Source organism: Artemia franciscana, chromosome 8, assembly GCF_032884065.1.
Source record: "Artemia franciscana chromosome 8, ASM3288406v1, whole genome shotgun sequence".
Classification (NCBI taxonomy): domain Eukaryota; kingdom Metazoa; phylum Arthropoda; class Branchiopoda; order Anostraca; family Artemiidae; genus Artemia; species Artemia franciscana.
Window position 1 is genome coordinate 4,412,991 of NC_088870.1, and position 24,491 is coordinate 4,437,481.

At 35.0% G+C, this 24,491-nt stretch overlaps 1 long non-coding RNA gene across 6 annotated transcripts in view; it reads left to right on the plus strand.

Moving 5' to 3' along the window:
- LOC136029892 (uncharacterized) overlaps positions 1–24,491 on the plus strand; it is a 268,714-nt gene that overhangs the window by 35,466 nt on the left and 208,757 nt on the right. For 5 of the 6 annotated variants that reach the window (XR_010618137.1, XR_010618136.1, XR_010618135.1 and 2 more), the window contains exon 2: positions 10,513–10,584. This is a non-coding gene — a long non-coding RNA (uncharacterized LOC136029892). Of the gene's footprint in view, positions 1–10,512; positions 10,585–21,918; positions 21,997–24,491 lie in introns of all 6 variants that reach the window. The other variant, XR_010618134.1, reaches the window with a different exon arrangement.

The following is a 24,491-nucleotide window of genomic DNA, read 5'->3' on the forward strand; positions in this document are numbered from 1 at the left end:
GAGGAGGCCTAGTTGTCATCCACTTTTTGGCTACTTAAAAATGCAACTAGATTTATTTTTATTTTTGTACGAACGTTTTTGTTAGTAATAAACATACGTACCTTACGAATTAACTTAAAGAATTGGCAAACTTCTATATTGTGTATTTTTATTGCGTATATGAAGGGGTTTGCTCCCTCGTCAAAACCTCCCTATTTACAAAAATTGAATCTGAGCGAATGACGGTAAAATTTTTAAGGTCATGATTATGAAAACATGGTAAAATTTTCCAATTTGTGATTGTAGGGCAGAACAGTAGTTCATATAATCGTGCTGAAAAGCAAGATAAGTCATGGCTAGGTTCCAAAAAGAGCTAAAGCCAACCAGTGCTTATTCTTCTCTAACTGCTATAATATAAAAAAAACTTTGTTTTCTTAAAGAGTTAAAGAGACTGCGTCCCAAAGTCGAACCTTAAAACGTACAAGATTTATACATTGTTTAAGATTTATACAAAAAGTTTATACATTAATCAAGATTTATACAAGATTTTTATACATTGTATAAAATAGAAAAAAAAATAGATAGAATGACCGAAATGTTTCTTTTGCTCATAAGAAGATAATATTCTGTTATCTCTCAAATGATAAGCAGTCCAGGTGTTATCAAAATTATACACTTTTATTTTGATCTTGTGAAAAAAAACGCCCGATAAGGGACTTGAACCCTTGACCCGAGGATTAAAAGTCCCACGCTCTACCGACTGAGCTAACCACCTGCATGTGTGTAAATGTAACTTTTAAATAACTTTTAAAAAATTCAAATTAACATGGGCTCTTATGGAGAAATGGGTTAATTAAATGGCTAATGCGTGGAGTTATCGGATCGAGCTGAAATTTCGCGGATAAGCTCCTGGGTCGTAGGGGACCTTAACTTGTGAATTTCAGTCCGATCGGACAACGTTAAAGGGGGGGTTGAGGGGGGGGGGTCGAAACTTTCGGGGGGTTAAGATTTTCCTACGAAACTTTCAAGGGTACTTACTCGGAGAATTCCGCATCGAGTGAGTCTTCGTACACCCAGATCCGATGTCGGCTGTGACCTGTAGGCGTCGAGAAAAAAAAGAATATGAAAATTAAGTGGCTATGCGTGGTTTCTGGAAAACAGGGAAGGAGTTATCGGATCGAGCTGAATCTTACTGGGCCCTAGGGAACCTTAACTTGTGAATTTCAGCCCGATCGGACAACGTTAAAGGGGGGCTGGGGTTGGTGGGTCGAAACTTTCGGCCAAATTTTCCCCATGAAGGAAAAGTCGGAGGGGGATGAAATTTGGCAGGTTTCTTAGTTGGAGCTCGGGCTACGAAATGCATTCCTCCCCATCCCTCTGCGACCACTGGAACCGAAGATCGCTTAACATTGTCGTGGTTCGCCTCTTTATAGAGGCACGAGTATGCCTCCTTGATATTTTTAGCAGGTTGATAGGCAGGTAGCACCTTGTTTAAATTGCAATCTTGCAATGATTTTTAAACTGACTGAAGGATAAAAACTGCCCTTGGCCCCTTTACCACTTTTCTCCTCCAACAACTCTCCATGTCAGCTCATTTTCAGCAAAAATGTAGGCGTGCTTTTTATTACTTATTGGCCTGAAGCTCTTTGAACCAATAGAGCTTGAGATAGTTTTCAGAGCATATACGCCACTTCTGGCCTTTAGTAAAACTACTGAGGTCTGTTGGAAATTATGAAACAAGTATCTTGGGCAAAGTGGGCAGAGGGGTGGCATATTCTAAAGTGCGTGCCTGTTTCGTGCCCCACCGGCCATCCACACGAAAAAAAACAAATCAAGCCAATTTTATATTACCTCAAATAACAGCCGGGAAGCTTCCCCTTCAAACCTTTCTAAAGGAAGAAACACTATTTGTGCATCACTCAAAAGCAATCATATTTCTATGCGCAATTACTTAATAATTACATTCATAAATGTAATTACTCACAGAGACAAGTCAAGGTTCTGGCCACATAGGCCCAATTTCTCCAAGAAAATGGGGATGTTATTTGATGCAGATGTCAACGTAGGGTGTTCTAATATCGTAGATGCATCTTAAAATATTTTGGTGATTAAAATATATTTAAATAAACTTCATCGGAATGGAAGTAAATATGTTAATGATGCCAGCAGTTATGGCCGTCATTAGAGCTCGTTATCCACATGAGGCATTCCAGAAATGTATTTATGTATTAACTTTTTACAGTAAAGAGTATTATCGAAATAAATTTAATAAAAAAATAGCAGTAGATTACACACTTCATATATAACTTTTTTATAAACCTATGTCAGAACTGAGGTCTGTTTTCGTCCAGTCACAATTATCAACAAAATAGACCTCCAAAAAGGCACAATAAATTTTACGTGTGTGAATTATCACTCAGTGATCACCATTGTTATCTTCATATCACTCAATGATTATCACCAGTATTTCTACTTCTTCTTGTCAGATATGTTTATAGGCTATATCGAACAATGCAGATTCCCGTGGGACCATTAGCCCTGGTTGATCCCATTGCCTCTTTTTCTAGTGGAGTATATTCTTGTGTTGGTACTATATGTTTAATTTGCTTGAAATTTTCACTTATTATTTATGATCCTACTCACCCTTGGTTATTCTGCTTATATTGTATTTTCTTTTTCTTTGCTGGTGAAAGATAGTCATATAAGAGTAAGTCTTCTTTCAAGTTTATTCTTCTATTTTTATCAATAAAAGAAAGAGTTTTTCCCCTTTTTTATTAATAAAATTCAACTGCCAAATTTATTATTCAATTTTTTGTCTTTTTCTCTCTTTGCTGTTTTTTCTTCGAATCCGGACAATTACTCTCAACAATACAAATTTTCAACAATAAAATTTCAACAATAGTTTCAACAATAGAAATATCGCTCCTTACTTTTAGTTAGAAAAACTAATTTTTTTTTATTTAATAATATATATGCACTGATAATTGTCTAAATTGGTTATATGCATGCTTATGCTTACACAACCCTGTGGATCTTCAAAAATCAGGAAAAAAAAAAGCCGAAACAGTTTTTTAATAAGAAAAAAACCTCCAAGTGCAGCTATGCAGTTGTTGGAAGTGAGGAGAGCTAAACTTAAAAAGAGAAACGTTAGTGAAAATCGGCAAATAACAAGAAGCGTTAAAGAAACGATAGTGAAACGTTAAAAAAAGAGAAACGTTACTGAAAATCGGCAAATAACAAGAAGCGTTAGAGGAACGTTAGTGAAACGTTAAAAAAAGAGAAACGTTATTGAAAATCGGCAAATAACGAGAAACATTAGTGAAACGTTAAAAAAAGAGAAACGTTAGTGAAAATCGGCGAATAACGAGAAATGTTAGTGAAACATTAAAAAAAGAGAAAGGTTAGTGAAAATCGGCAAATAACGAGAAACGTTAGTGAAACATTAAAAAAGAGAAACGTTAGTGAAAATCGGCTTTTAGCGTATGGTTTTCACCACATATTTAAAAATGCGTAACTGACCTTTGAAGGTGTAGGCTTCTTTGGGGATCAATATAGTATCGATGTTTGAATTTGACGGACGAAAAGTGCTGCGAAATTTAGTTAGTTAGTTTTGTTGTAGCCTCAGTTGAACGTGGCAACACAGACAAAAAAAAAATAGTACTATCCTAAAAAAAATTACAACTTGAAACCCCGAAAAGAAAATTGTTAGAAAATCTTGGTTTCCTGGTACGAATAGACCTAAGTTGGGTTCAGAGGGCAGCGCCTTTTGACAGAGCCTTCAGTGCCAGTTCAGAGCCCTTTGATATTATCAGGGGCGATTCTCCAGAATCTTTATTGAGGTGGGGGGAATAACAGGGGTCTAAATCCGGATAGTCAAGGGGCGTGGGATATATAATATTTTTCTCCATGTTATTGGGGGAAGCTGCCCCCCTCATAAACTACACCTCTGTTTATTATGTCTTTGCATTTTAAGAGATCTGGCTTTTTGCAATGTCATAGTGAGATTGTGTCCCATTTGATGCCATAATCTGAAGTTAGCTTTTCTTCTATAATTGTGAATGTGCAATTATTGCTGTTTCTCATTTTTCATCACTTTCTCTTTTCTTTGATTGCTCATGACTTCTTGGCATTCTAACATTACAATTTTATTAATATTTTCTATTTCGATATAAATGACTGATGTCCAAGTAAGAATTATGTTCCATTCAATGTATCAGACTGGCCTTTGAACCATTATGGAAAATAATGACTTAGATAAGAATGAAAAAAGCACGTTCGTATGATCATACACTGATTAAGTGATTCGAACTTCCGATGTCTGTGTATTGATTTATTGCAAGAAAAGGATTTTGCCGTGAAATGTTTGGAAAACTTCCAGAATATATGACGTCGTTTTCTTTCATATAATTTGAACAAGAGAAAAAAAACAAAAAACAATTCATTCGTTGAACGCCATCAACGTGTACCCGAGGAGTTAATCTCCTGTATATCAGGTGTTGCCTGCCATCAGGTGGCGGAACTGTGCAGCACGCGTGGAGTTCCGAGATGAAAACGTAGTGTTACAATTTCTCTGGATTCAAGTTTGGAACTTTGGGAAAACTATATGTCAGGGACTCACGCAGGGGGAGGAGCCTCGAGATCCGACCTCCTCCCCCTAAGATCCCAAATTTGTCCAAATTTCTGTGTAATTTAAGTTTAAATTATTTAAAAAATGTATTTATCAACTGTCCTTCCCCTTAAAAAATACAATATACATGTTAAGGGTATGTGTTAATTACCATCAAAACTATATTAAGTAAATATATTATTATTTATCCCGGAGTGTTCGTCTTACCTTTGGGTATTTTGCAACTGAATATAAGGATCAAGGTCATCGCCTGGAAATTGTCTTAAGGGGAAATTATGAGAGGTACGTATGCATAGTGACCTAGGGGAATGGACCCAGTTGAATTCCTAAAGTTTCCACGATTTTTGAGGCACTCCAAATGCAAATTTCCCTATAATTTTTGTTTTTCCAATGATACCTCCCCCCAGTGGCGTAATTTCGTAAAAAACCTGGTGGGAGGGCTGAGTTGAAGCACGTTTTCCCAAATCAAGTAAAAATAACAGTTATAACTGGAAAATGAGTCATATACTACCATAAAGGCAAAGATATACTAAAAAAAACTTGCATGTTTCTCTTGATACTTGAATTATACAGGCTTATCTTAATTTTTACAATATTTTTTGCAGAGACTAAATTTCAGCTGGGGGCAAAACTGAGGCTTGGAGGGGCCAAACTTGGGTCTGGAGGGGGTAGTTTTTCCCCGAACCTATAGAAAATTACGCCCCTGTCCCCTCCCAAGAAAGTTCCTGGGTACAGATGTATATTAAAAATTAACATAAAAACGGTATTAAGTTAATATATTATTATTATTCATCTCGGGATATTTTTCTTATCCTCGGATTTTTGCAACTGAACTTTGGGATCAAGGACATTGTCAGAAAATTTTCTCATGGGTAATTATGTCAGGAACAAACGCAATAGAGCTCCTTACGAAATACTGAATTTTACATGATTTGTGGGCGCTTCTCATATCAGTTATCAAATAAGCTTTGTTTTTCTAATGTTGCCCCTCCCCCGAAAAATGTATCTGCATTGAACATTATCATTGAAACTATATTAAGTAATTATATAAATATTATTTACCTAAAGATGTTTTCCCTACCTTTTGATCTTTTGCAACTGGATATAGGGATCAACAGTACCGTCTGGAAATTTTCACTGAGGGAAATTTTCCAATGAAAAGGTGTGACGGTAACAAATTAAAGCGTTGTAAATATGTTGATAGCTAGTAGGTCTATTATTTTCATGGAAACAGATATAAGTACAACAAATTAAGGGGGATGAACTAAAATGAATTTAAAACATTGATTATTTAAATGGAACTTTCGACGTGTGTTTGTTGATTTATTGCAAGAAAAGGATTTTGCTGGAAAATGTTTGGAAAATATCCAAAGATTCTAGCGTCCTGTTCTTCCATATAATATTAAACGATAGAAAAAACAATGCGTTTGCTAAAACCAACATTTTTTTTGCGTTAATTTGTTTTATCTGTCTTGTCGTATGTAAAAAGCCAAAATTTAGCATAGTTTCTTTAACCATATGACCTGATTAAGTTTGCTGTATGCGTAATTTTTTGTTTAGGCTATATTCGTTTTGTTTCGTTTGAGGTTGTCACGTTTTCCTTCTTCTTTTTTTAACTGTTACTTCAATGTTATTTCAGACTTGGATGTGTTTTGGGCCCATCGAAACCCATGATAGAAACCATTTTATTTAATAAATCTAACATTTCATAAATCTTCTTTATGATATAAAGAAGACTGAATGCGGGAAGACTTTTTTTAACGTGTTAATTTTTTTCGATATCAAACAGTTCGTGACAACGAAATGTAGTAAGGAGCGACCCGGTTCAATAGTAACCAAAACTCTAAAAAATAGGATTTTGATACAGAAAAAGAATTTGATTTTAATGTTGATTTTAAATATATAAATTTCATTAAATTTAATCTTACCTATCAAAAGTTACGAGCCTGAGAAAATTTGCCGTATTTTGGAAAATAGGGAGAACACCCCTTAAACGTCATATTATCTTAACGAAAATCACACCATCACTTTCAGCTTATAAGAAAACCCTACATTAGAAGTGTCATGCTCCTATCTACACAAATGTGGAATTTTGTGTTTTTTGCCAGAAGACCGATCACGGGTGCGTGTTTATTTGTTCTTTTTATTTTTTTCCCCACGGGTGATCGTGTCGACCGAGTGGTCCTAGAATATTGCGAAAGGGCTCATTCTGACGAAAATTAAGTGACCAAAAAATTTGAAGGTACCTAGCCCCCCTCACATGCTTATTTTTCCCCAAAGTCACCGGATCAAAATTTGGAGATAGCCATTTTGTTCAGTATAGTTAAAAAACATAATAACTTTGTCTTTGGGGATGACTTGCTCCCCACAGTCCCCAGGGGAGGGGCTGCAAGCTACAAACTTTGACCATTGTTTACGTATAGAAATGGTTACTGGGAAGTGTACAAACATTTTCAGGGGGATTTTTCTACTTGGGGGAGGGGGTAGAGTGGGGGTGGTTTTTTCGGATGATCTTTCCATGGATAATTTATCTTGGAGGAAGAGAAATTCCATGAAGGGAGCACAGGATTATCTAGCATTCTTTATAAAAAAAATTGAAGAAATAAATATGCAAAAGTTTTTTTTTAAACTGGATGTAAGGAACATTATTAAAACTTAAAACGAATAAAAATTAATACGCATATGAGGAGGTTAGTCTCCTCCTAAATACCTCGCTCTTTCCGCTAAAGTAGTTTTGGTAATCTCAACTATTTATTCTACGACCTTTGTGATTCAGGAGACATTCTTAAAGAATTAGGATAAAATTCAAGCTTTAGTGTAAAGAGTGGCGTATTGACTAGTGGGTGAGCCTTCTGATATACGTAATAAAAATATTCGAATATAGAAGCTCGTTGCGTAAGTTAATTTGTACGTTACGTGTATATATATATATATATATATATATATATATATATATATATATATATATACATATATATATATATATATATATATATATATATATATATATATATATATATATATATATATATATGTTACTAATAAAATTGTTCATAAAAAAAATCAAAAGTTCTATTTGCCTTTTTAAGTAACCAAAAATTGGAGGGCAAATAGGCCTCCTACCCCACCCCTTTTTTCTCAAAATCGTCCGATCAAAACTATGAAAAAGCCATTTAGCCAAAAAAAATAATCAATATGCAAATTTCGCTTTAATTATTCATGTGCGGAGATCCAAAATCATAACAAGCATTGATTCAAAAACGTTAAGAAATTTAATAAAAAAAAAGTTTTTTCAACTGAAAGTAAGGAGCGACATTAAAACCTAAAACAAACAGAAATTACTCCATATATGAAAGGGGCTACACCCTCCTAAACGTCCTGCTCTTTACGCTAAAATTTGACCTTTTCTCAAAACTCTACTTTTTAAAAGAATAAAAAAATTATAGCGTAAAGTGTGGGGCGTTTAGGAGGGAACAGTCCCTTTCATATACGGAGAAATTTCTATTCGTTCTAAGTTTTAATGTCGCTCCTTGCTTTAAGTTGCAAAAACTTGTTTTTTTTATTTAATATACATTAAAGATACATTAAATAGTTAGTTATGTCTTTTGGAATTTTACTTGGTCACTATATGATCACTTTCGGCAAATTAGTAGAAAATGTTAACTGAACATCTACATTATTTTTTTTTTTATTTTAAGAATTCCATAGTATTTTTATATTCCTTAAATTCTCACAAAAAAAAGAGTTACTTGAGTTTTCAAACTTGAGTTCCATATTTTACATAAAAAACTAACGTTCCACCTTTCTCGGAAAATAGTTATGAAATTGCATCAAACCAACAGTAATAGAATATGAGGATAGAGGGAATTCGCTTCTAAGTAGCAAAAAGGGTTGCGTCGTAGAATTCTGGCGTTTTCTCCCATATTGTGATGCAAAAACTTTTTTTTATCTTGTATATAATTTACCCTACTTACTATTTTTGTATATATTCTGTTGTTATATAGTTCTGTTTCTTATTTTTGTTTCTGTCTTTGAACCGATAAAGAAATCTCAGTAGATGTTTATTAAGACAAAACAAATTGACATAAAATAGGGTCTAATCTTTATATATATGGCTATGCTGTTTGACCTATGTGATCGTATGGATGAGTAGGGTTAAGGCCTCATTCAAGTGCTAATCTATATTAATCACTAATGTAGGAAAACAGTCTTCCTTTTCTCCTTATGTCTTTTTTTAATGTGTTTGTGCTGTTGCATTGGTGATTTCTCTTTTCATAATATATATATATATATATATATATATATATATATATATATATATATATATATATATATATATATATATATATATATATATATATATATATATATAAAAGAGAAATCACCAATGCAACTGCACAAACACATTAAAAATAAGTATTACATAAGTATAAAAATAAGTTTTATATAAGTATTATATAAAACAAATTCTAATAAATCAAAAATCGTATCTAAGCTGTAACATCTCGAGTTAACTGTAGTCTTAAAGCAGTTTGTCCATATAGCTTTTTTATTATAAGTGTCTATTTTTAAGAACCTCTTACTAGATAAGAGGAAAGATTTCTTGATAACCGTTTCTTGATATATATATATATATATATATATATATATATATATATATATATATATATATATATATATATATATATATATATATATATATATATATATATATATTATATATATATATATATATATATCATTTCTACCCTAACCATGTATTTTTATAATTAATCGCTTTAATAAGAAAAAAAATTCCATTTTGACCGGCTACGAATAATAACTGGAGCAAGGAGGTAGTTGGGATTTTGTTGGGGGAAGATTTTTCTTTTCTGGGGGGGGGGGGGGTACAAAAAAATTCATAAACGAATCAAAAAATTGTTTTATTCTTTTTTGTTACTTTTTTTTGCAATTTAGACACAAATTTCGGGGGGGGGGGAACCCGGTAACCCCGCCCACTGGATACGGCCTTGGATTGGAGAGTACCATTTACCAATTAATAGCAACTTGTAACCTGTACCTGAAAGTTGTCCCAGTCAAATCGGATTATAATTTATAATTTTCACCAATATCTCGCCTTTTCCAAAGGTGATTTTCCCCCTTTCCTAGAGCAGTACCGATTTACTTTTGCTGATTACTTTTGATGATCAGCTTTAAACTAAATAAGCTGTCTTGGCTAAGTGGCTGGCGCGCGGGTTTGAGAATTATCTGTCCAAGGGTCACGGGTTTGATCCCAGGCGTAGCCAGTAATTGGGTTTGGGACGGGGGTCAGTTTCATGACTGTAAGCTCACCAGAGTGGACCCCGCTTTAAATGGGTACATGGATAGATCTAGGGAAGTTAAGCAGAAAGGGTGTGCGAAAGCACATGATGGCTGGTCTCCACCCCCCCCCCATTGCACTTCCTGGATGAAGGGCCACGAAACGGAGATCAGAACTGCCGGTTATGACCTTAAGGGTCTATTGCTCTCATACTTACTTTACTTACTTATTTAGTTACTTTTAAACTAAATAGAATTTAACTTTTCGTAATTAGCATAATAAGCAGATTTGTTTGAATTATCCATTTTTATTTGCTACTATTGACACACTTCACTTACCATTCACTATACTAAGAGGTCTTTAAGCGGTGGATGGGGGGCGGGGTAAGTTTTTAAAAAATGACATATTTGGCCACAGTTATTCTATTTTTTCTAAGATAACCCCTGATCTATCTTAAAGGAGGCTTCTCTACCCCGTTGCACACAGGTATGTTCAAGCCTTTATCTGTTTTGTTTTATGTGGAAGACTTCTTGAGACGACAAATAGTTTTTAAAAACTGTATCATTTACCATAGCTATATAAAATCTTACCTCAATTCTTTTTCTAGGTAGATTACTTAAAATGTCACGAAAATTTATGCAGAAAGCGAAATCAATTTTCTTCCTCGAAAAACTCCAAGGTAAGTGGATTAATTTAAAGAAAGAATTATACTCAAGGGTAATTAGATAGAGCTGTAAAAGAAATGTTCAAAAAGTCTTGGGAAAGTTTCCCTATTCCTCAAAAAGAAAGCCATCTAAAGTTAACATTTCCAGTGATGTGAAATATTCACTCATTTCAGTTTGTAATTACATGGATGTATATATAAATTATTTAAAGAGATATAAATTTTGAAATTACCCTAAACCTGGAATAAGTGGTTTGACTGCGGTTAATCAAAATAACTTGGAACAAGAAGAAGGGGGAAAATGAACTTGAAAATTGTCCCTTTAAATATTGTAGAATTTACGAGGTGAAGCAGTGTCATGGGGGCAGGAGGAATTGGATCCACAAACTTCGTCCTTTGTTCACAGAGTCAACGTTTTGTTGCATTTAAGCACCGAGGACACCAAAATAAAATTGTATACTGGCCCATGAACTCACCACAGGTTAGTTGATACCGGAAACCGTGATTCTCTAAGTTGTTTTTTTTTTTCTTTTTTTAAACATTACAGAGCTTTTGGGCAGTTTCAAATTGTTGGCACTGTTCCAACGTTGAAAATAAATAAGAAAAGCTAAATACTGAACTGTGACAATCAATTCATCCGAAAAAAAATTAAAAACTTGTAACATGTTGACTCCCAAAAGGCAAATACACCCTCAAAGGAAAGCTGGACTTTCTACTTTCTATTTCTTTTTCTTTTTCTTCTTTCTTCTTATTTTTCTTTTTCTTTCTATTCCTTTTTCTATTTGGTGCCGCCTTAAATACCTTTCTTGCCTTATTCTTTTGCTGATTTTTCGCCCATGTTTCAATAATGCGAATTTTGCATCCCCTAATGCCAAAACTGCTTAACTGCATATGAGGACTTTTTTTTATTAAGAATTGTTTTTTCCGTTTTTTATTGGTTCTCCAAGATATATGTGATTGGTTAAGTTTCTGTTTAAAATTCCATTCTCACTGTCTTGGAAATCACAGAACCTACCCAATGAAGGTATACTGGCCAACCCTTTTGTAAACTCGTGATTTTCCGTAATTTACCGCACTGTCGTTATGACGCACATTTCCTCATCAGTTTCGATGAATCGCTGCTCTCATGGTAAGAGGTCGTACTCACGCCTCTGAGATTATTACCACAAATTTTTGACTAAATTGTCCTTAAAGGTCAATAAATAAATAAAAAAGTTTTTTTTCAACAGAAAGTAAGGAGCAACAATAAAACTTGAAACGAACAGAAATTATTACATATATGAGTTGGTTCGACTTCTAGTCAATACCTTGCTCTTTACGTTAAAGTTCCAATTTTGTTCCAATTCTTTAAGAATAACCACTGGATCGCAAAGGCCATTTAATTAGAATAAATAGCTCTTTTGAAAGTACAAAAACCTTTAGCGTCACGAGCGAGGTATTGTCAAGGGAGTGAACCCCCTAATGTACGTAATAATTTCTGTTCGTTCGAAGTTTTAATTTTGCTCCTTACTGTCACTTGAAAAAGCTTGTTTTCTTAATTATTTTCTCGTCGTGTCACAAAACACTCTCGTGCCACAGGTGGCGACCCTGTCCCCTTTGCCTGTCAAATGGGCTTCCAAGACTGTATATGGTTCGCTATTTTTCATTAGTGGCCCATGTGATAGCCTACTCAAAAATATAATCTTTGAGATTCTCAGGTCTTTCAAAAGGCATTAAACAGAACTGCTAGTACCCATCCCAAGAATGGAACAAATAGCTCTTGCGACAGATAATAGGGGGAGGTAAGAAAATGTGAAGAATTACGGTTTAACGGACCACATTTGGTTGTATTTCTGTTTTACATAGTGTGCATAATATATTATGCATAAGAATAGTTCTATATTATGTATTTTTCCAAAAAATCGCCGCAACCTCACCAAAATTCAACTTTCTGTACCATTCAAAAAACTTTCAGATTCAGCAAGATCGTTGATTCTTCTTTATTTAAAAAATACATAAAATTATAATCAGATTTTTTTAATTCTTTAAGTTGATCAAAAATCCAAATATTAATGAAAAAACGCGTTTGTTTTTTTCCGATTTTTTTGGTTTTCGATGAAGCAGGGCCCAACTAGCCAGATGCCTACCACTTTCCATCCCATAAATGAAGAAATACATTAAAAATGTTTTTATATTTCAAAAATATTAAAATTTTATTAATATTAATATATAAAATAAATAATTTTTTTTTATTTACAATGTGTTTGAAAAATAGTCAATTTATTTTCAATTTATCATTGAATAGTCAATTTATTATTTCTCACTATTATCAATTTATTTTCAATTTATTAAATAGTCACTAATAATTTTTTTAAATAGGAAAATTTCTCTTTTTGGGGGCAGAGAGAGGGAGAGGGGGTATGAAGGATGGATCCATCCTTTGAGCCGTTAGCCTAGTATGCGCACGAAATTCTCCCTGAATAGCACTCTGTTTAATTTGAAGCCTATTCAGAACCTCAAATCCTCTTTAACTTTTGACTCAGAGCCAACTCACCCTCTGTCTACACTCCAGTACTATGAAAATGCTCTGCAATTGTCAGACCTACTGGCGGCATGGAAATGAAAGGATGTCTGTTTTTTTTTTTTTTTTTTTTTTTTTTTCATCCTAATTAGCTCCTCCAGCAAAACACGAGTCCAAGACCGTATCAAGAACTTTTTGGGGAAGGGGAGGTTTTTCGCAGGGAAGTTACAGAACACGATAAAAATTTATACATATGCATTTTGTTACTCTTTTAAGGGTCGGACAAAAATTTAGGGGGGGGGGTTCAAAACTAAGAATTCTCCCTCGGATAAGACTTTGCACGTGTCTATGTTCATAGGTCAATACTGTATTGCTGCCTCTTATTTCTACTCCAAAACAACATGGTAGAATATCATCGAATTAATCTCCTTGGAAATCCCTATCACCCCCTATTTTCGTATCACTCCTGTTTTCCAGGAAGATAATTTGATAAGAATGTCAAGCGTCTCCTGCATACGGAATATACAAGTCAATAAAATGTCTTAAAGATTTATAGTCGCATTTTCCATTTCCTTAGAATTAAAACTTTTTCGTTAAATTTGATTATATTTATACAAGAAGTGTAATTACCTACGATTTATGGATTTTAGTCTGTTGAAAGAAGGATTTTTGGATCACGTTTATGCTTTGAAACTGAAAGTTTTTAAATCTCTGACTTCATGAAATTTTATTGAAACATCGGGCACGAGGAAACGTGAGTCATGCTTCAGTTAACATTAGTCTATTCAAACTTAAACAAGAAAAATCAGTCTATCTGAAATAAAAAAAAGTACTAACTGTCTCTGTATCAGACTAGTCAAGATTTTTTTTTTTTTTTTTTTTTTTTTTTTTTTTTTTTTTTTTTTTTTTTTTTTTTTTTTTAAGAAAGAAAGGATTTATTCTTCAATAATAATTTGCTCCATTTAGAATACCGAAACTATAAGCTTTCAAAAAATAGCAAATTACAAAAAAAGGAATTTCAAATCTTTACATACCCACATTTCCTTTTTTGGAAAATTTCTCGTTGCCAGTGTTTTACCGTTTAAAATAAATTATTATCCCACATTGGGCCCCAGGGTCAAAGGGGGCCATTAAGACGCTGCTCACCATGAGGTCTTATCCAGGATTATTTCGGCGGGGGGGAACTACAAAAAAAAATTAGAAATGCGTCAAAAATTGTTACGTTCACTTTTGTTACGTTTTTACGAGTTGGACAAACATTCCGGTAGGGAGGTGGTCAAACCCCTTACCCCTCCTGGATACAGTATTGCTTACAATACCTAAATAACACAATTTGCCAACGAAATGTACCCTTTTATTTGTTTCTTGGGGTAAGAGGGGGGGGGGGGGTAGCGTAAGTACGTGCTGTTGAAACACATTTTTGTCGTGGGAAGGGAGTTTGGGGTTATCTGGAATGATACCATGAGGCACCAGTGCAAGCTATTAATTATCCATAATTTTGAATAGAATGTGTTCTTATTACTATATTCTCCCCTAAATTGCTTATTCTTTGGGGGGGATTGGTGTGGATTTGCCGATATTGACTCTCCGTCAGATGGTACAACTGATTTTCAGAAGTCCTTGGTTACCTTCTGAAATAACTTTGCAATTGTTGGAGAATAAATACTTTTTGGTCATTAATAATCTCATAAACAAATATCACTAAAAGGTTTTTCCCTAAATTGTAAACGCAAAATGAGCCTGAAGTTCATGAAATCAAATTTTACGTTTGCGTTGAAAGAATTTTGTTCACTTTTACGAGTCTAGTGGAGAATGAATGTGTGTTTTTTAGAAGTGCTTTTTCTGACAACAAAATTCACTCTGAAAAATTTTGTAATTTTTTGCTGAGGAATTTTTCTAAGATATTCAAAAGCTGTTCGTAGGATTAGAGTCTAGTAACGCTTAAGAAATATTGACGATAAGATAGCTTTTAATTATGCTTGAAATATGGTGTATCCAACTTTACAAAAGGAAGTATCTAAAAGGGAGGTTTATGTCTAGATCCAAAGACAACAAACATAATTTTGATGTTAAAAAGCTCAAAATTCTAAAATGTTTCAATAATTCGGAAATATATTTTTGTAAAAATAGAAACTCTTAACTATATTATTACGGACTAGGATACAAAACCAAGCGTACCTTGGTTAGGATAGCTTAGAAAAACCCTTTCACAAAAATGGTTTCTTAATTCCTTTTGCATTACTAAAGATGAAATGCTGCTAATAATATTTTACAGCTAAAATTTGCACAGAGAATAGTTGAACCAACAAATAGTATTAAAGAATCAAAAATTGTGTCACTTGGTAAACAGTGTGTAAATGGGAAGGGAGCAGGGGGACCCTAACCTCTTACATTTTAAAAATTACCTTGTGGACAAGCAGAGCCGTCTCTTAGGGGTGGGTGGGTTGCACCGGGCACTATGGAATGTGGGTGGCGCCTTAGATGGGGAATTACCCACTTTGAATAATTTTTTGCTTATATTTGTGCCGGGAGGGGCGCCGTAACTAATTTTTTCCCTGGCCCCCTCAGCCCTTGTGGACAAGGTTTATATTCCTTGGCTTAGGTATATCGGCTTAATATTGCATTTTGCATTCATTAAAAAAACAATCCTCCCTCTGTATTTTTGTGGATTGATGCCAATATTAGGATATTTTACTATCAAGTTATTATTGACAGTAATATTGAGGCAGTGGTCACTTTAGAGGTGATTTTAGATAGCTTACCAATATTGATTGGTCAGTTAACTTCTAGAGGACTACATTAAACTTTTGAAAAGGCAACTTATTTGAAATTGAGGTTCCTTGAGAGTAAAGACAAGTGTTAACACGTAGATCTTACGTGTCACGTAAGTTGATACGTAAGTTGAAATCTTAGTTGATACGTAATCTTAGTTGACACGTAAATATTAGATTAAAAAAAAAGTTTTTCTTAGCTCAGAGTAAGGAGCAACATTAAAACTAAAAACGAACAGAAACTATTCCGCATATGAAGGGTTACCTCCTCCTCAATACCTTGCTCATTATGCTAAAGCTGTTAGCACTTTAAAAAAAGCCTCCTTTTCTAATTAAACGGCCCCAGTGTTTCAGTAGCCGTTCTTCAAAAAGTCGGGATAAACAGTCAAACTCTAGCGTATAGAACAAGGTTGTGAGAAGGGGGTAACCCTTCATACATGGAATAATTTCTGTCCGTTTTTAGTTTTAATGTTGTTCTTACTTTTGGTGAATTATTTTCCTTTATTTATTTTCTGTTCGTTTTTCAAGTAATTCAGGTAAATCTGGCTCACTCTATGAAATATATCCCCCCCCTTACAGGAAGCTCCTCAGTGAGAAATTCTTCCAACATAAAGTACACATTCCCTCAAGTTCCAACCAGACAGTTCCATCATCGCTCAAAATCTCCCCTCCCTATAAATTTCTTGCGGACGATTCAGCCTGAAAAATTATCCTTAGCATACTTTCTTTTGAAAAGACTTTAATCTCTAGTTGGTTTTTGATCACACCAGAAATACCACCTTCCGCATAATTTTTTTTCCGGAAATCAAAACATGCGGAAAATAGCCCCCAGATATTTCCTCTGGAACATCTCCACATCTCCAAGGAGAATGTAAAACACTTCAAAACAATTTCGTAGAGAAAGTCTGTCAAATTCTCCCAGTTTAAAATGTTCCCTGGAAATCCCCCCCCATCCATTCGGATTTTTCCCTCCCCGAAGAAAAATCTCCGAATGGAGACCCATCCCATGCAAAAAATCCTCCCTGCGATAAATGTCTGTATACCTCCTAATAAAAAATACTATACGCAAACAATGGACAAATTCCATAAAACCAAAATCTGTGATCTGTCTTCAGACAAAAATAGCAAAATTTCACATTTTTGTATATAGGAGCTTCAAAGTTTTACAGTAAGGTTCTGGTACGCTGAATCTGACGGTGTAATTTTCATCAAGATTCCTTGAATTTTAGGGGATGTTTTCTCCCTATTTCCAAAAATTAGGCAAATTTTTTCAGGCTCGGAACTTTTGATTGGTAAGACTAAACTTGATGAATTGTACGTATTTGAAATCAGCATAAAAATGAAATTCCTTTGATGTATCTCTTCTTATAGAGGGGGGGGGGGCTATCCAACTAATACAGTTGTTTTTTCAAAGTTTTTTTTATACTTTACCAATGTTGATAGACAGGCTAAATTTTGGGGGCCCATGCAGATTCTAGCAAATGGGGAACTTCTGAAAACTGAGGTAAAACCATTAAGCCATTAAAACATGATATCCAAATATTAGATGCAGGCTAGATGATACGTCAAGTCCTTCTATGTCATCGGCATGCGCTGGGGGTGTTTTTTTTTTATTATTTCTTTGTTTAGGGGATTTTTTCAGCGGATTTTTGTTGAAAATTTTTTCTAGGAATAGTTGGGGAGGGGAAGGGTACTTTCAATTATCTCTAGAGAAGGTACATACCTCTCCTCTGTTTAGTTACGAACAGTTTAGTTACGGCGGATATTAAGCAGTTTTCATTACAAAAAGATTTGTAATAAATTATTTTTAAATAAATAGATTTGTAATAAAATTATTTGTAATAAAAACATCAAAACTGCCCCAATTAGATTTTAAAGAAATACACTCCCCCGCTAATTTTCATGGCTTGGCACAACAGTTGTTTGTTTTCATATTATGAACACAAAAACAAAAATAACTCTTTTTTGAAAACACATCCTTCATATATTACTGTGGCCTTGGTAACTCTCAACATCAATATCGTCATAATAGATTTAAAAAGTCGAAAATTAACATGAAGATTTGCATTAATTCCTATTGCAATCAAGATAATCTGACACATTTATGACTTTTTTTCTTGATTCTTCAAAATGAAACCAGGAAACTTTCTTATTATTTAAAATAGTATTAGTTATTAACGTGCAAGCGGAGATAATAAAGACGCCACGCCGCCATAGATTATAATACAGCGTAGATTTGAATTTGAATATTGAAAAATTATTCTCAACAGTTTGGTTAGCTGCTATTAGTCCTTTTGAAAAATACTAGCACTTGGTGCTACTATTTTACTGACTCAAATTTTTACTGGCTGTCTTAGAACATTGGAGGGGGTGTCCCCATCCACCAAAATCATACCCCTGGTTGTCAAAGATAAAAAGTTCAAATTGGGTATGTATTTCACCACAGCTAACTTTAAAATAAAAAATTCAAACAATAACCTTTCTCTATTTAAGCCGGGGATAGTTGGGGGGGAGGTAGTGGCCCCCAATAATACGGAGAAAAAACTACTATGTATCCCATGCCCATTGACTATCCGGATGTGGACCCCTTCTTGCCCCCCTCCCAAATAAAATCCAAATCCTCCTCAAATAAAAATGCTAGATATTTTCCCTTTATTTAAGCCTTTTGTTAAAGTAAAAAAAGTTAAAAGTGAGATAGAATTTAGGTTTGTCTTAAGTGTTCGGTAAATTGTTTCATATCTGAATCTGCAAAAAGGATTGAATTTGAATCTAAGAGAAGGAAATCTGAATAATACCTGCCCTTTCCTGTTTTAGCTAGGATTAGGAAGAAAGTAAAACAGTTCAAAACAGGGATGATACCTTTTTATTGACAGGGAATAGATATAAATTATTTAACTGGATATTTCGAACACATATAGCAGTGTTCATCATCATCAGCAGAGTTTTACTGCTGATGATGATGAACACTGTATATGTGTTCGAAATATCCAGTTAAATAATTTATATCTTTTCACTGTCAATAAAAAGGTATCATCCCTATTTTGAACTGTTTTACTTTCGTCATGGAAAGGCAGTGTGGTCTTCGAAGTTATCTAGGATTAGGAAGGCTATTCCTTGTGAGCTGAAACTAGCTTAAAAACTATTTTCTTCATAGAAAATGTTTTTGTAGTGACTATGGCTTCTGAACAAGATTCTGGCAAAAAATACAAAATTCCACATTTTTGTAGATAGGAACTTGAATTTGGGGGCCGGTTAATTCGGAGAAAATAGAAAAAATGAAGTATTTTTAACATACGAACGGGTGATGGGATTTGAATGAAATTTGATGTCCAGAAGGATATCGTGTCTCAGAGCTTTTATTTTAAATCCCGACCAGATCCGGTGACATCGGGGGGAGTTGGAGGGGGGAACCTAACATCTTGGAAAACGCATAGAGTGGAGGGATCGCGATGAAACTTGGTGGGAAAAATAAGCAGAAGTCCTAGATACATTATTGACATAACCGGAACCGATCTGCTCTGTTTGGGGGAGTTGGGGGGCGGTTAAGTCTGAACAATTAGAAAAAATGAGATATTTTCAACTTACGAAGGAGTGATCCGATCTTAATGAAATTTGAAGTTTGGAAGGGTATCGTGTCTCAGAGCTCTTATTTTAATCCCGACTGGATCTGGTGACATTGGGGGGAATCGAGGGGGGAACCTAAAATTTTGGAAAACACTTGGAGTGAAGGGATCGGGATGAAACTCGGTGAGAAAAATAAGCACAAGTCCTAGATACGTGATCCACGTAGCCGGAACAGATCCGCTCTCTTTGGGGAGTTGGGGGGGGGTTAATTCTGAACAAATTAGAAAAATGAGGTATTTCTAACTTACGAAGGAGTGATCGGATCTTAATGAAATTTGAAGTTTGGAAGGATATCGTGTCTCAGAGCTCTTATTTTGAATCCCGACTGGATCCGGTGACATTCGGAGGAATTGAGGAGGAGAACCTAAAATCTTGGAAAACGCATAGAGTGGAGGGATTGCGATGAAACTTGGTGGGAAAAATATGCAAAAGTCTCAGATATGTGATTGACATGACCGGGACGGATCCGCTCTCTTTGGGGAGTGGGGGAGAGGTTAATTCTGAAAAGTTAGAAAAATGAGGTATTTTTAACTTACGAAGGAGTGATCGGATCTTAATGAAATTTAATTTTTTGGAAGGATATCATGTCTTAGAGCTCTCATATTAAATCTTGACTTTATTTGGTGAAGGGGAAGTTGGGAAAGAGGGGCGGAACCTAAAATCTTGGAAAATGCTTAGAGTGGAGGGATCGGTATGATCTGGGGGGGGTTTAATTCTAAAAAATAGAAAAAAATGAGATATTTTTTACTTGAAATTTCATTTCATTTCATTTTTTTACTTGAAATTTATAAAATTTCATATTTAGAAGGACTTCGAAACTCAGATCTCTTTTTTTTCCCGACCGGATCCAGTGTCATTAGGGGTAAGGTAAAGGTAAAGGATACGGCATTAGACTTTACAGTCCGTACCGGCGGTGCTGATCTCCGTTTCTTGGCCCTTCAGCCAGGAAGTGCAATGGGGGGTTGGGGGCCAGCCATCCTGTGCTTTCGCACACCCTTCCTATTTACCTTCCCCAGATTTCTCCAGGTGCCCATTTAGAGCTGGGTCGACTCTGGGTAAGCTTACAGAGTCACGCCACTGACCCCCGTCCCAAACTGAAGAATTGGGTACACTGGGATTCGAACCCACGTCCTCTCAGACAAGGGATCCCGAATCCAGCGCACCAACCCACTCGGCCAGGACGCTTAACGCTTAAAGCGGAGAGATCAGGATGAAACTTCGTAGAAAGAATAAGCACAAGTCCAAGATAGGTGATTGACATAATCGGATCGGATCCGCTCTCTCTGGTGGAGTTGGGGGGGAGTAATTCGGAACAATTAGAACAAATGGGGTATTTGTAACTTACGAACGGGTGATCAGATCTTGATGAAATTTGATATCTAGAAGAATCTTGTGCTTTAAAACTCTCACTTTAAATCCCGACCAGATCCGGTGACATTGGGGGGAGTTGGAGGGGGAAGCCGGAATTCTTGGAAAACGTAAAAATCGAGGTATCTTACGAATGGGTGATCAGATCTCAATGAAACTTGATATATAGAAGAATCTTATGTCTCAGATGCTCCATTTTCAATTCAAATCGGATCTAGGGACATAGAGGGTTGGAGGGGGGAAACAGAAATCTTAGAAACCGAAAATCTTGGAAAACGCTTAGAGTGGAGATATCGGGATGAAACTTGATGGGAAGAATAAGCAGAAGTTATAGATACGAGATTGACATAATTGGTACGGATCTGTTCCCTTTCGGGGAGCTGAGGGTTGTTAATTTGGAAAAATTAGAAAAATTGAGGTATTTTTAACTTAAGAACGGGTGACCGGATCTTAATGAAATCTGATATTTAGAAGGAACTCGTGTGTCAGAGCTCTTGTATCAAATCTCGACCAGATCTGTTGACATTAAGGGAGTTGGAGGGGGAAACCAGAAATCTTGGAAAATGCTTATAAATGTCGTAGATACGTGACTGACGTAACTGGACTGTATCCGCTCTCTTTGGGGGAGTTAGATGGTGGGGTTTACTGCTTTGGCGAGTTTGATGCTTCTGGACGTGCTAGGACGATGAAAATTGGCAGGCGTGTCACGAAGCTGTACAAATTGACCTGATAAAGTCGTTTTCCCCGATTCGAACATCTGGGGGGCTGAAGGGAGAGGAAAAATTAGAAAATTGAGGTATTTGTAACTTGCGAGTGGGTGATCGGATCTTCATGAATTTTGATATTTAGAAGGTCACCTCGTGACTCAGAGCTCTTATTTTCAATCCTGACCGGCATTAAGCCTCTGATTTTCTTTTTAAAGCAATCTATTGATTCTTAAAATTTTGCTAGAGCTCATACTATATGAGCTCTTGGTTCTTCCGACCTCGTCACAAGTGCCATATGAGCTCTTAGCTCTTGTTTTTATACCCAGTTGAAATTTGCTCTTTCAAATTCTTAGCTATTTATTTAGCCTACTCATTTTAGGTTCAATAGAGAAAAAAAAGACTATGTTCAGATTTTAGGATAAATCAGTGGCACCAATGTACAAAAATGCAGAGGAGGGTAAGATCTTCTTGATTTGATTTTTTTTTTTTTTTTTAATGAAAATTCATAAAAGAAGTTATCCAAAACCTAGGGTGGATTTTCAGTTTTTATTCGGTTTGTTAATGAAGGAATTTTTTTCAAATCTAGGGGGTAATTTCCCTTCCCATTCCCCGATTGGTGCGCCTGTAGTCGATCTAAACTAAAAACTAAAAATTGCATGCCACAAAATTTTGAATGTCCAAAATTAATTGTGATGTTAAAATATAAACTCGAAGATGCATAAATCTTTTCTCGAAAATGGCACTATAATGTTTTGCTAATTGACATGCGATCATATTCTGTGTTGAAAGACGATCTAGATAGGTTGCAACTTTGGGAAAGTTTATTTCCCACTCCCAGGTCTTTTAATACTATTCAAAATTTGTCGGCTGATTGAAATTAGAAATTCTCGGAGTTTGTAAGCATTGAGCATAAGTAGGAGGATGTAAGAGCAGTTTCAAGAGGCAATTTGTTTTTTGGCAGATCAATTGATTCCGAGCTTTTAGGGAAAGACATCCCCGTTTGACAGCATTAAATCGAGTGCTTCGCTCTGTGATTATTGGTCATTTAATAAGATTGTTCGTAATAAGATAATTGTTCGTGTCCCGGTGTGAATACATGATCTCGATAGGTTACAACTTTGGGATAATTCCTTTAGGGCCTTAATTAACTTGTAAAATATATTTCATATGAGTGAAGTCAACCAGACGTCAAATATCCTAATGATTTTATTTTCTGAAAAAAAAACTAATAAAGTTGTTTTGTGAAGTTCGCACAAATTTCAAGTTTTATCTTCTGCAATTAATAGTCATTTAGGACACTGATGAATACCCAGAAGGTACAATACAGTTAAACAATGGAATGAGAAATAGTTTTGATTAGATTTCTTGGATCAATAGTTTTCCATTGTTGAAAGTGGCACTGAATGCCTCTTCCATTTTCAGATATAAAGGATGGGGGAATAGTCACTTCCAATGATAAATCGAAAATCAGGCACAGAAAATTATTTGCGCTATTCGTTTTTATTTCTTGACGAGAAATAAATTTATTTATTTTATTTTTTGACGAGTGAAAATAATTTTTGGGTGCAATCATCAAAAGTTGGTACAAATTTAAAAGTTTAACTTTTTGTAATTAAAAGTCATTTTGGACACTGATGAATATCCAGAAAATATAATACAGTTAAACAATGGAATGAGATATAGTTTAGTTAGATTTTATGTGATTTTCTTGGATCAATAGTTTTCCATTATTCAAAATTCTGGCGTTGACTGCCTCTTTCATTTTCAGATACAAAGGACGGGGGAATAATCACTTCTGTTGATAAATCGAAAATCAGGCACAAAAACTGAGACAAAACTTATTGACATAATGTCTTGCCACAGGAACCCTGTCTAGCATATTAATTTTCAAATTCGTTTTTATTTAGTGTCTCTATGATTTATTAATTGTGTTTGTTCACTTTTGTTTTTAACATTGCCATTTTTATTTTATCTTTTCTGGTAGCCTATTTACTTGCTCAGTCCCCTTTTTTGTTTGCTTTTTAATGTTTTTTTTCTAGGTTTTGTTTTGAATTTCGGCTCACACAAGCTATGCTTTTTAGTGAAAGCTAAGTAACTGTTTATGTTTTTTAAATAAATAAATTGATAGATAGAAAAAAACCAAGACATTTTTTTGTTTATTTATCTATGACCCAAATACATAAAAAAAAAATGTAAACATGGAGTAATGGGAAAAAAGGCATTTTAAATTGTAAGAAACTTTGTAGCATTGTAATTATGACACTTGGTATTAACCAAGTGACATATAGCAATCGCCAATTCTGTCGGTCTGTCTGTCTGTCGGTCCCGGTTTTGCTACTTTAGGCACTTACAGGTAAGCTAGGACGATGAAATTTGGCAAGCGTATCAGGGACCGGACCAGATTAAATTAGAAATAGTTGCTTTCCCGATTTGACCATCTGGGGGGGGGGGAGTGGGGGGCCGGTTAATTCGGAAAAAATAGAAAAAATGAAGTATTTTTAACTTATGAGCGGGTGATTGGACCTGAATGAAATTTTATGTTTGGAATGATATTGTGTCTCAGAGCTCTTATTTTAAATCCCGACCGGATCTGATGATATTGGGGGGAGTTGGAGGGGGGGAACCTAAAATCTTGGAAAACACTTAGAGTGGAGGGATCGGGATGAAAGTTGATGGGAAAAATAAGCGCAAGTCCCAGATACATCATTGACATAATCGGAACTGATTCGCTCTCTTTGGGGTAGTTGGGGGGGGGGAGTAATTCTTAAAAAATAGAAAAAATGAGGTTTTTTCAACTTACGAACGGGTGATCGTATCTCAATAAAATTTGATGTTTAGAAGGATATCGTGTCTTAGAGCTCTTATTTTAAATCCCGACCGGATCTGGTGACGGGGGCGGGGAGTTGGGAGGGGGAAACCTAAAACTTGAAAAACACTTAGAGTGGAGGGATC